Source organism: Myotis brandtii, unplaced genomic scaffold (assembly GCF_000412655.1).
Source record: "Myotis brandtii unplaced genomic scaffold, ASM41265v1 scaffold127, whole genome shotgun sequence".
In the NCBI taxonomy this organism is placed as follows: Eukaryota; Metazoa; Chordata; class Mammalia; order Chiroptera; family Vespertilionidae; genus Myotis; species Myotis brandtii.
The window spans coordinates 1,724,343-1,736,546 of NW_005354464.1; positions in this window are offsets into that span (position 1 = coordinate 1,724,343).

Consider the following 12,204-nt stretch of genomic DNA (forward strand, 5'->3'; position numbering starts at 1 on the left):
GGAAATTTGCAGAATATAAAATATAAATAGCTAATATAAGCATGATTATTTTGATTCAAGATTCAAAATAATTTTATTAGTTGGAATACTGAACAGGGGGAAATTTTTTTCCAAGACAAAGATTTCTGGAGCACCTACAATATCAGGGTCCTACCATGCTCCTTCAGTCCACACTCAAAAGATTAATAGGTACATCCCTGCGGCCAGAAGTTCATAAAGAAATTTCTGAATTTAGATACATCTTAGGCAGATGTCCATGTTAGGGAATTCCTCAATGAGGAATAATTCATGGAAAAAAGATTTGGGGGTTTAAGTTGACTGCTGCCTCAATATGCGCCAAAGATGGAAGCAACTAAAGCTACTCTGGCCTAAAATAGCATTTATAGAACTAAAAGGTACATAATCCAGAGCAGTAACCTCACTGACTGTGGAGTGTATCAAATGGGATCCTTCCCTGGGCATCCTCTTGAACTGGTGGTTGATATAATCTTAACTGGCACACATGAGCGATATTCTAGGTGAAGGGCTCATGGGAAGCTTATTGGAAGGGGAGATCATTTCAACTGAGTTTTTTTTTTTTTTTAATCCTCACCTGAGGATATTTTTCCATTGATTTTTAGAGAGAGTGGAAGAGAGAGGGAAAGACAGAAATATCAATGTGAGAGAAACACATTGATTGGTTGCCTCTTGCATGAGTCCTGACCAGGGCCTGGGCCTGGGAGAAGAAGCCTGCAACCAAGGTACATGTCCTTGACCAGAATGGAACCTGGGACCCTTTGGTTCACAGGCTGATGCTCTATCTACTGAGCCAAACCTGCTAGGGTTCAACTGAGTCTTTAAGAAGAGAAGAGTTAGCAATGGAAGAAAAAGCTTAAGCAAATGGTTGAAGGCAAGGAAAGGAGAGGAACCCAAGTGAACGTCTGTTTAGTCTTCCCTCAGTAGCACAGGACTGGATAAGGAAGGAATAGGAAACAAGTTGGACTGTCCTTACCCCAGACTCTAGCCTGTTCCCAATCCTTTCCCCGACATGCTGTGAGCAGCACAAGTCAATGTGGTTACAGCTGGGAGTCAAGGAATCTAGAGCTGGGTGTGATGATGCAGGACACAGGAATCAACTGTTGGAGGCTCATCCTCTCACAGATCTGGTGGTTGCTGCTGGCTGTCGACTGGGAACTCAGCTGTGTCTGTTGGTCAGACCATCTCCACGAGGCCTCTCTGTCTGGCTGCTTGGGCTTCCTTACAGCATGGTAGCTAGGTCTTAGGGGTGAATATTTAGAAAGAGCCAGGGGGAAGCTGTATCGCCTTTTAAGATTAGTGTCAGAAGTCACATAGCATCACTTCTGTAATAGACAAAAGCCCAGATTTAAGGGAATGGAACATAAATCCCAACTTTTGATGGGAGGAACATCAATATATTGTAACCACAGCATGTGGGATGGGAGATGGTGTTGCAGCCATTTTTTGGAAATTACAGTCTGCCAAAATGTATCTTCCATAAAGGGACACTAAAATCTTGATGAGAAACCTGTTGCTAAAAGTAAAGAGTGATACTCTAAATAAGCTTTTATAGGAAGCTTGATGTATAGAATATTCCATCATGGAGATAATCTGGATAAAAAACATATTAGTGTTTAAATTGGTAATTTAAATTAGCTTAGGTAGTTTCAAATCATATTAGATTAGGTCTTTTTAAAAAATATATATTTTTATTGGTTTCAGAGAGGGAGAGGGAGAGAGAGAGGGAGAGAGAGATAGAAACATCAATGATGAGAAAGAATAATTGATTGGCTGCCTCCTGCACACCCCCTACTGGGGATCGAGCCTGCAACCTGGGCATGTGCCCTTGACCGGAATCGAACCTGGGACTCTTCAGTCCACAGGCCAGTGCTCGATCCACTGAGCCAGATCAGCCAGGGCTAGATTAGTTTTTAAACTAACTCAGTTAGTATGCTATAAAATTAGATTCCAAGGATCCTTTCTATAGAATAAAATTGGACCATTTGTCAGAGAAGAGGGGCAGCTGAGTTACTATTAATTGTGTTTACAGTTTTTTTTTTTTTAGTACCAATTTATCCCAGGTAGTAAGCAGCATGAATCTATTACGTGAGACTAATGTTTAAATTGGGAAGAACCAGTTAATTAAAATTCAAGGAAAGATAAAGAACATAGACATGCCGTTGGATAAATAAAAATATTTTATATGTGTATATATGTATTTGTGTGTGTGCATACCACATATTTGTTTATGTTCATACATGTGTGTGATGCAAACATATTAATCACATTCTAGGGTACATAAAATAGGAAAGGGATCATAATATAAAGAAGCATAACCTCAAACGATGATGGTACTCATTGAAAGGTCAAATTAAATGTGATTTAAAGAACAACATCAAGGGTACTCTCTGTTTGGTAAGCAATCTTGTATAAGGAAATAAACATAGAAAGATTTGTGGGATTAATGATACAACCCCCACCCAGAGTATGCAAGTGTGCACACGCACACACATGCACACTCACAACTAAAGAATTACCAGAATTAATATTAATCCTTTGGTTTTCTTTTCTCTTTAGTACTAACCCAATTCTACCTTCATGTTTTTATTCATGAAGAAAAAATGTCTCCATTTATAGAGACCACATTCTTCCTACCAAAGCACAATATGAGATTGATCCAGAAATAAAGTTGCAGGTCTGTATTTCGTAGTAATTAACAAGGAAACTTCCTATGTATTAGTAGCATTTCCCTGTAGGTATAGTCAATTTCCCACAGCAATAGAAGATATAATTATACTGATGTAAATCACAGGAGATGCCTAGAAGGGATTGGCCTTTCACCTTCTTTAATTCATTGAAAGATCTTATCTTTTTGACAGGTGCTGTCAGAGCGAGGGGCTGGAGGCAGGATATTTCACATGCTCCCCCCAACCCCCAACTAATTTGCTTGGAGGGGAAAAAAAAGTATTTATTGCAAACACTCAAAAGCAGTGTGATAATCCAGGTTTAGCAGAGAATTCTCTAAGTCTTTTTCTCCTCGTCCTTGTGTGCCTGCACTCTCTTTCTCTCTGTCCCTAGGTCTCACCCCCCACCCCCGAAAAAACCCCAAAAGAAAACATTAGCCATTCCTTCCAGCCTCATGTTTCCAAAATATCTGTAAGGAAATGTGTGTATATTTATGCACACACACACACGTATTTTTTTCCTTCTTTATAACGAGTCTTTACTGCCAGCTTTTGTACTTTACATTGACACACACACGTATTTTTTCCCTTTTTGTAACGAGTCTTTACTGCCAGCTTTTGTACTTTACATTGTTTGTATAGAAAAATCAACACTGGGACAAGCCAGCATTCTGGGAAGGACTTTCTACCCCCACAAGGTCTGACTTACTTTCACAGTTGCTTCCTGGTTTGCTGCTTTTGTTCAAGAGACATTTCCTTCTGGACTAAACCACCCTAGGATATAACACGGGATGCCCAGGATTGCGTGAGAGTCAAAGCAGCCCCACTGATGGATGCGAGTTGGTGCTGAGAACCCCAGAAGCAGCAGGACTTGTAGCCTCAGCCACCCAACGGGAAATGAAAAGATGCCTGAAGTTTGGTAGTTTCTCTTACCCTCCCCCACATCCATTTTATTTTTGTGGCAAAACTTGAAACAAAGCTAGAGTAAAAGTGCTTTCATTCAGTGGGTGGTGGAGGTTCTGAGTCAGGCTCTGCAAACATGACATTGCTTGAGCCCCGAGATGAACGCTCCCACAGGATTCCAGAGAAACAAAGCTGCCTGCTCCATCGCGTGGCATCATCCACCTTGGGAATTCCGGCCCGCACAGGTGCAGGCCTTCTGAGGCACATGAATGGAATTGCCAGAGTTCAAAGAGGTTTTGAACTTTAGTTCTAGGCTTTCTTGGTTGCATTTAGCCTATTTGGATAATAGGTTTAGGTCTGGAACTACTAAAGCAGAAATTTCCCAAACGCTCTCACTATTATTTTTTCATTATTTTAAGAAATAAGATGAGGTTAGTAAAAATTTAGAAGCACAATAGTACCCAGTAGAGGGGATTGTTAAATAAATAGTAGTATGCCTGCTTAACTGAATAGTATGTAGTTATTAAAAATGTTAAACCGTTAGGGAAGTTATCTATGGGTGGTGGGATAGCAGGGAATTTAATTTTCTTTTTGTTTATCTGAACTTTAAGATACAGAGAATGTGTGTTACTTTGGTAATGATAATAATATAATTTAAGAAAGAAAACAGATTATATAGGGGCTCTTGGAGTTTTCCACTCTTGTGCTTGGCAGTTGGCACTAATTTAACAGAACAAAACATGCGGCATGGCCATGCGAGGATCAAATGATAGGAAGCACCCAGAAATTCCCTTAGAAAGCCATAGCCTTTGGGGCTGGATCTGTTGGAAGTTGGCATCCATGCTCATTCCAGCGCCCAGCCCACATGATGGTAAATGAATACATTGGCAGAGTACTCGCATATGCATGTGGGTGTGGGGTTTCATCAGCCAAGGTGAAACAGACTTTATCACAGAAAGGAAGTGTTCTTGCCAAATATTTGTTGCATCTGAGGATGCAAAAATTCTAGCCCAGATATTTGAGGTTATGTGGGGCACTTATTCCCAGCCAACATGCTCGTCATTTTAGTCCGTAGAGATATGCTGGGTTTGCTCATAAACTTTGCCAACTCTTCACCCTATAGACTTGCAGTAGATGAGTAGACAGTCGGGTGGCAGATCTCATGGATGAATGGCAATGCTTCAGATAAGCCATAGAACTGTGAATGTAGGACCCCCTAGTGTTCATAGGCCATGTGACCTCTCACCTGGTAGCTTTGGTCTTTTCATTATCACCTTTAGTCAGCAAGGCCTTTGGCCTCACTGGACTGAGAGGCAGGCTATTACTTACCCATGGCCCACGGTGAGCCAGGCATTTCAAATGCCTTGTCTCGTTTTTACATGAACTTTGCAACGTCAGGATGATTATCCTTCCTTTTACAGATGAGGAAACTGAGACTCAGAAAACATAAGTCCTTGGGTCTGAAATTTGTAGTGCTCAAGAACCCAGAACTGTCTGAGTGAAAATCTGATGCTTATTCAATCATCAATATTATAATTTCACTAGGAGCCCAGCACGTGATTTGAAATCGCACGGCGCTGCCCACTCCCTCTCCGGCCCTTGAAGCAGCCACGGCCGCTGCTGATCAGGCCCTCCCCCAGTGCACCCCCGATGCTGCTGCACAACCTCCTCCTGTCCGGTCGACCCATTATGGCATCCTGGTTAATTAGCATATTTCTCTATTATTTATAGACTTTACTCCCTGGAATGGAGATAAGAAATGCCCTAACCTTTGCAATAGAAATTGACAGGATTAAAATCAACTGGTATAAATACAGATGTAAAAAGACAATAAACAACAGAACTTGGCTGCTGATTAACTGAAGGCTGTCTCTGTGTCATTCCTTCTTTGCCGACTCCGTCCACACCTTTGGGGACCCCTGGACCTGCTGAGGCTGGACCCCAACACCTGCAGCCTCACCCCCTGATGCTGCTGCACAACCTCCTCCTGTCTGGTCGACCCATTATAGCATCCCGGTTTATTAGCATATTTCTCGATTATTTATAGAGATTATAAACAAAAGTTCACAGCCTTAATAATTTTCAAGTGGCCTATTCAAATCTAGATGCTAGTCTATATTATTCTCTACTTATGCCAACTCTTACAGTCTCTTCTTCTTTCCTCCTTCCTTTCATCTACTCCATCATCTTCACTCGCACCCCCTTCACCAGCATAGCTCCGTGGTTGAGCGTCAACCTAGGAACTTAGAGGTCATGGTTTGATTCCTGGTCATGGCACATGCCCCGGTTGTAGGCTTGATCCTCAGTGTGGGGAGTGCAGGAGGCAGCCTATCGATGATACTCTCTCATCTTTAACGTTTCTATCTCTCCCTCCCTCTCTCTTCCTCTTTGAAATCAATAAAAAATTATTTAAAAAATAAATAAAGTAAAAAGTTACGCAGCTATATAGCTTTTCTCTTTTAGCCCAGGCTATCATATTAAATTTTTACTTTACTAATGGGAGAAAGGGAAGAAAGTAGCATTTTTTGATACTATTTTTTAAAGCCTCTTTATTAAGCAAGGTTTTAAAACAAATGTAAATAGAATCCTATATAATAAAAGCCTAATATGCCAATTGTGCCTGCTGGTGGTCATTCAACTGGGAGTTCGACCAGGAGACCAGGAGTTCGACCGCTCCCTATAATGTGCACTGACCACCAGGGGGTGGCGCAGAACATGGTGGGTGTTGGCAATGCGGTGCTGGCATTGGGCGTCAGTGGAGACACTGCTGGCCCCGATGGGCCCTGATGAGAGCAGGAACACAGTGGGATGGTGGAGCAGGTGAGCGGGCAGCGCCAGGCCAAGGCAGGTGTGCACCTATGCACGAATTTTGTGCACCAGGCCTCTAGTAGTATAATGAACTCCCATGTACCCAGCACTACTCAGCTTCAACTTATGAACACCTATTTCATCAAAATCCCCCATTTTCTCTTCCCATCTATTTTGAAGCAAATCCCAGGGATCATATCATCTCATCCATAAATAGTTAGCATGTATCACTACAAAATAAAAACTCATAACAGAATCATACAATACTATTATCACATCTTTAAAAATGAATGACAATTCTTTTTTTTTTTTATTGCTTAAAGTATTACAAAGGGTATTACATATGTATCCTTTTTTCCCCCCTGCCCTTGACAATCCCCTGGCCTCCCCTAGACAATTCTTTAATATCATCAAATATCTAGTTAGTATTAAATTTGCAATAGCCTCACAAATTTCCTATAGTTTTTATAGTTTATTTCAATCAGTGCCCAAATAAAGTTCACACATTATGACTTGTCAATATGTTTTTGTTTTTTGCTGCAAAAAGCTTTATTGTTTCATTTGGTCCAATGCATGGGAGAGGGCTTCAGGGTGGTTAAAAGAATGGCTAGTAGTTTCGGGGAGAGGCTCAGGCAAAAGCCAGACACCAGGGGATGCAGAGGGCCCCCTCCGGGCTCCACAGGCTCCTAGTGGTGCTTGAGAGTGAGCCTTTCCAAGAGATACTTGCCCAGCCCAGCCTGGAGGCTAGCGTGTGGAGGTGAGTCAGGTGTCACGATTTTACCTTATCGGGGGTGACTTATTATTGCTTTCAGCCCATTCATGAAGTTTATGAGGAGATAAGTAAGCTGGTTGTTTTTCAGAGTTAAATCAATATTTGTACTGATATTTGTATGATATAAGATGCTGTCCAACACTAAATCAAAGAATGTTGTGATTTTCCACAAAATTGCTCTTGGTCCACAGAATTTGGGGCTCAGCCTTTGTTGAGTAGCCTTTGTGATAAGGTGGGACCTTTTTAGGTAAATGAACTTTCAAAGACCAAGGCACCTTAAGGGCTGGGTTGGGTTAAAGGACTTCACCCAAATGACCTGATCAGTCCGGGCTGGAGCAATCATTCTCCTCCAGGTGGACCTCAATAGGCATTTTAGGGAAAGAACTCTGGAGTAAGAGCCAGGAGGCAGACTTGGTTCAAACCTAGGCACAGCCGTTTTCGAGAATGCGGCCACCTCGCTTGTTTTGCAACTTTAAGAGAAGTTCAGCGCCCTCGTGCTTCTTCTCCACCAACTCGGGAAGAAGTGGCCCACGCCCTCCAGAGCCACATCGTCCCAGTGAAATAGAAGCCCAGAGAGAGGTAGGTGTAGGGGGTCCGCAGATGCAGGCTGGCCAGGTGGTTGACTGCAGCCTCTACCCCGGAGGAATAATTCTGACCAATTTGGGAGCTCATGGCTGTTCGGCAATAAGGAGTTAAGGTAGAAAAAAACCGGCATGTTGGCTGGTCTCGGAGGTGGTTCTGAAGGTGGTGACTGGATGAGATGCAGCAGAGTGGCCGGAGGCTGGAAGAAGGGGAGTCCCTGGGTCTGTTCTGTCCAAACACTGTTGAAGCAAAAGACAGATCCGGGACCGCCGAGGGCACTCTGTCGATATGTCTTTTAAGTCTCGTTTAGTCTGTAGGTCCCTTTCTATCTCTCTCCATGTTATGTAAATTATTTGTTCCAAGACTATTTGGCTTGCAGACAAGGGCACTCTGTCGATATGTTTTTTAAGTCTCTTTTAGTCTGTAGGTCCCTTTCTATCTCTCTCCATGTAAATTATTTGTTCCAAGACTATTTGGCTTGCAGAATTTTCCATAGTTTGAATTTTGTGGATTGTATCCCTGCAGTGTACTTATCATATTTCTTTGTCTTCTGTCTGTATTTCTTATAAATTAGTATTTGCTCAGGAGGCTTGACCAGGTTCAGATTTGATGGTTTTCTTGTTGTTGTTTGTTTGTGTGTTTTTTTTGGGGGGGGATAAGGTTATTCATAGTGGTGTTTGGTTCTTCCATTGAGGAGCACATAGTGACTCTCTCTTTTGTGAGGTTAGCAATCTTTATTAACAATCTTTGCCTCGATCCATTAATTCATTAGAGGCTCTAAAATGGTGATAGTTCAATTCTGTCATTTCCTCTTTATTTATTATACTATTATTGTGTACAGTATATACATTTATTAGCCAGAATACCTCTATAAAGAAAAACTCATTCTCAATTTACTATTTATTAAAGTGCTACCACATGTTGGGCATTTTACTATTTCATAAATCAAAGTATTAATAATTCATCCACCTTTTTCCTATACTATTAATTCTTAGGCATGTTTCATTTAGTCAAAGTATTTCCCCCTTTTCACCCTTCTTTTCTCCATGCCCCCTTCTCCCTCCCTGTGGTTTTCTCTTTTTCCCTTTGGATTTGGTTCTGCAAGGACAGTCACATCAGTGGTCACTAGGAGGCCATGAAAAGAGTTGGAGGTTCTGAGTGTTCAGAAATTAAATTTGAAAGATGTTTTCTTTTTGGCTCTTCAAGAAAATGTAGTCATTTCCTAGAAACACTGGCCACGTGCAACTAGGTTTATTGGAGACTCACCTGATCTGGCCAGGTTTTCCTGGATTCCTTGATATTTGGAGGGTAAAGCTCACTCTGGAATTTATGTGTACGATTTTACCTTATCGGGGGTGACTTATTATTGCTTTCAGCCCATTCATGAAGTTTATGAGGAGATAAGTAAGCTGGTTGTTTTTCAGAGTTAAATCAATATTTGTACTGATATTTGTATGATATAAGATGCTGTCCAACACTAAATCAAAGAATGTTGTGATTTTCCACAAAATTGCTCTTGGTCCACAGAATTTGGGGCTCAGCCTTTGTTGAGTAGCCTTTGTGATAAGGTGGGACCTTTTTAGGTAAATGAACTTTCAAAGACCAAGGCACCTTAAAGGCTGGGTTGGGTTAAAGGACTTCACCCAAATGACCTGATCAGTCCGGGCTGGAGCAATCATTCTCCTCCAGGTGGACCTCAATAGGCATTTTAGGGAAAGAACTCTGGAGTAAGAGCCAGGAGGCAGACTTGGTTCAAACCTAGGCACAGCCGTTTTCTAAGAGGGTCTCTAGACAAGACTGGACTTTCTCTGGGCTGGGTTGGGTTAAAGGACTTCACCCAAATGACCGAATCAGTCTGGGCTGGAGTAATTTAGGGAAAGAACTCTGGAGTAAGAGCCAGGAGGCAGACTTGGTTCAAACCTAGGCACAGCCGTTTTCTAAGAGGGTCTCTAGACAAGACTGGACTTTCTCTGAGCCTTATTTCCTCCACTTGTCAAATGGCAATGGGTATGCCCTTGCCACCTCTCCAAGGCTGTTGTGAAAATCAAATAAGATAATGCAGGGTTTTGATAGCCTCAAAGCCCTATTCAAATGAAAAAATACTTCAGTCACCATTTCTTTAGTTGTGAAAAATAGCATAGTTAGCCCTGGCTGGCATGGCTCAGTGGTTAGAGTGTCGGCCCTCGCACTGAAGGGTTTAGGGTTCAATTCCCAGTCAAGGACACATACCTGGGTTGCAGATTCGATCCCGGCCTTCATTGGGGTACATTTGACAACCAATCAATGTGTGTCTCTCTCTCCTCTCTCTCCCCTCCCCACTTCCTTTCTACTTTCAATGGGAAAAATATTCTCTGGTGAAAAGAATAGCATAGTTAGGATAAAGAGTATATCTCACCTTCTTAACATTTTTGTTTTTCATTTTTTGCATATTATTTCTGGTCATTCGAAAAATATCCTCAGGTGAAAAGAATAGCATAGTTAGGATAAAGAATATATCTCACCTTCTTAACATTTTGTTTTTCATTTTTTGCATATTATTTCTGGTCATTATACACATATCAATTTTTTACAGACTTGAAGTCATGCTAGGGTATCATTTTATAATTTTCATGTTTGGTTTAACATTTTACTATTACCATGGCTCTGCATGCTGCATTATCTTTATAATAATTATTTATTTGTTATTACCATGGTTGAACATTTCAGTGATTTCATTTCTACATATGAAACTGCCATGAACATTTTTGTGCATGAATTATTTCCTTAGAATAAATTCCCAGGGGTGTGATGACTGGGTGAAAATATATGGGCATTTTAATGGCTCTTAATAGATTTTGCCATATTGCTTTCCAAAGGCTAGTAACAATGAAACTGACACCAGCAATGAATGTGGGCTGTTTAAAGCGATTATTTTAAATCAATTATTCACCAGCCGTATGTGAAGGCATGTCCCAGGACCCCTGCCTGCCAGGACCTTCCGTTTCTGACTCATTCATTCACAAGAAATAAGTAAATGAAACACGGAGACTGTGCACAATGAATAAACGAAGAGTTGAATTAGTTAAAATTCTAGAAAAGCCAGCGGGTTGTTCCTGTAGGTAATGCTTGCTTGCCTGTTTGATTTTACAGATTTAGTGATATTTTTGCCGGTGTTCTGGAACACACAGAGATATAGTACTGCATTATCTGAATCTTTTATAAAAGCATATGAAGAAGTAGCATTTTTCCTCATGCTAGTTTTCAAGAACTTATCTTTTTATACCACTCAAGGTCTTTTTTGTTTTGTTTTGTTTGGGGTCTGTAGGTTAAGTAGGTTATGTTCCAAAAGCATGACTTAACTTGAGTAGATATTAATCTGTATAATTTCAAGTTATGGAATTATAATAACATCCATCATTTGAACATGTAGATATTTTAACTTTAAAAGCTCTATCTTGTGTTTTTTTCATTTGATCCTCACAACCACTGCACACGCTGGGCTGGGCTGGGATGGCCTTATCATCTCATTTGACTGACAGGGAGACTGAGGCACAAGGAGACCTGTCTAAGATTAGACCGCTTCTCAGAGTTGCCAGCCTCCTGTCTTGGCTCCTGGCTCTTTTCATCCAATTGCACAGTTTTTAAAAACATTCCTCCTTCATGTCCATACTGTGCTTCTCACTTACTTAAAAAATATATGGTTGAATAGGGTTAGCTGGTCTTTACAAAATGCTCTCTTGCAGAATGGTGTTGGCTTATTATTATTATTAAACATGTTTTTATTGACTTTCAGAGAGAGAGAAAGGGAGAGGGTGAGAGAGAGAGATATTAATTGGTTGTCTCCTATATGTACCTGACTGGGGATTGAATTCATAACCTGGGTATGTGCCCTGACCAGGAATAGAACTGATGATCTTTTGGTGCATGGGAGCAACCGAGTCACACCAGCTGGGGCTATTTATCATTATTATTATTTTTTACGACAGTTGTGGGACCAAAGGAGTTTCTTAGTTAATGTCATGGCAATAGCTGTCATATGCCGAGTGGCTAGTATGTGTCGGGCACTTCTTACCGTTTTAATCCCCATCACAACTCTGTGAAAAAGAAGATGTTATCACTCACCATGTGCAGTTCAGAGAAGTAAAGAACTTTTCCAGTTTCACAGAGCCAGTAGGTGACACAGCTAGAACTTGAACCCCGATCCTTTTCCATTTGAATCAAATGACCTTCATCTGTACCACACAGCTTTCCTCAATGGTCACTTTTCAAATAGTTAATATAACAAAAATGAATTCTTCCTTATTATAAAAGAAACATATGTCAACCAAAGAGCACTTGAAAAATACAAAACATTACAGTCAAACAGTGTTAGGCTATGTTTTCTCATGCACAGGACCTAATGTAAGATCTTATAAAGACTCATATTTCATCCCAAAGATGAAAGCATGAAGTTTAAGCCTGCAGTCAGCATTTTTTTTT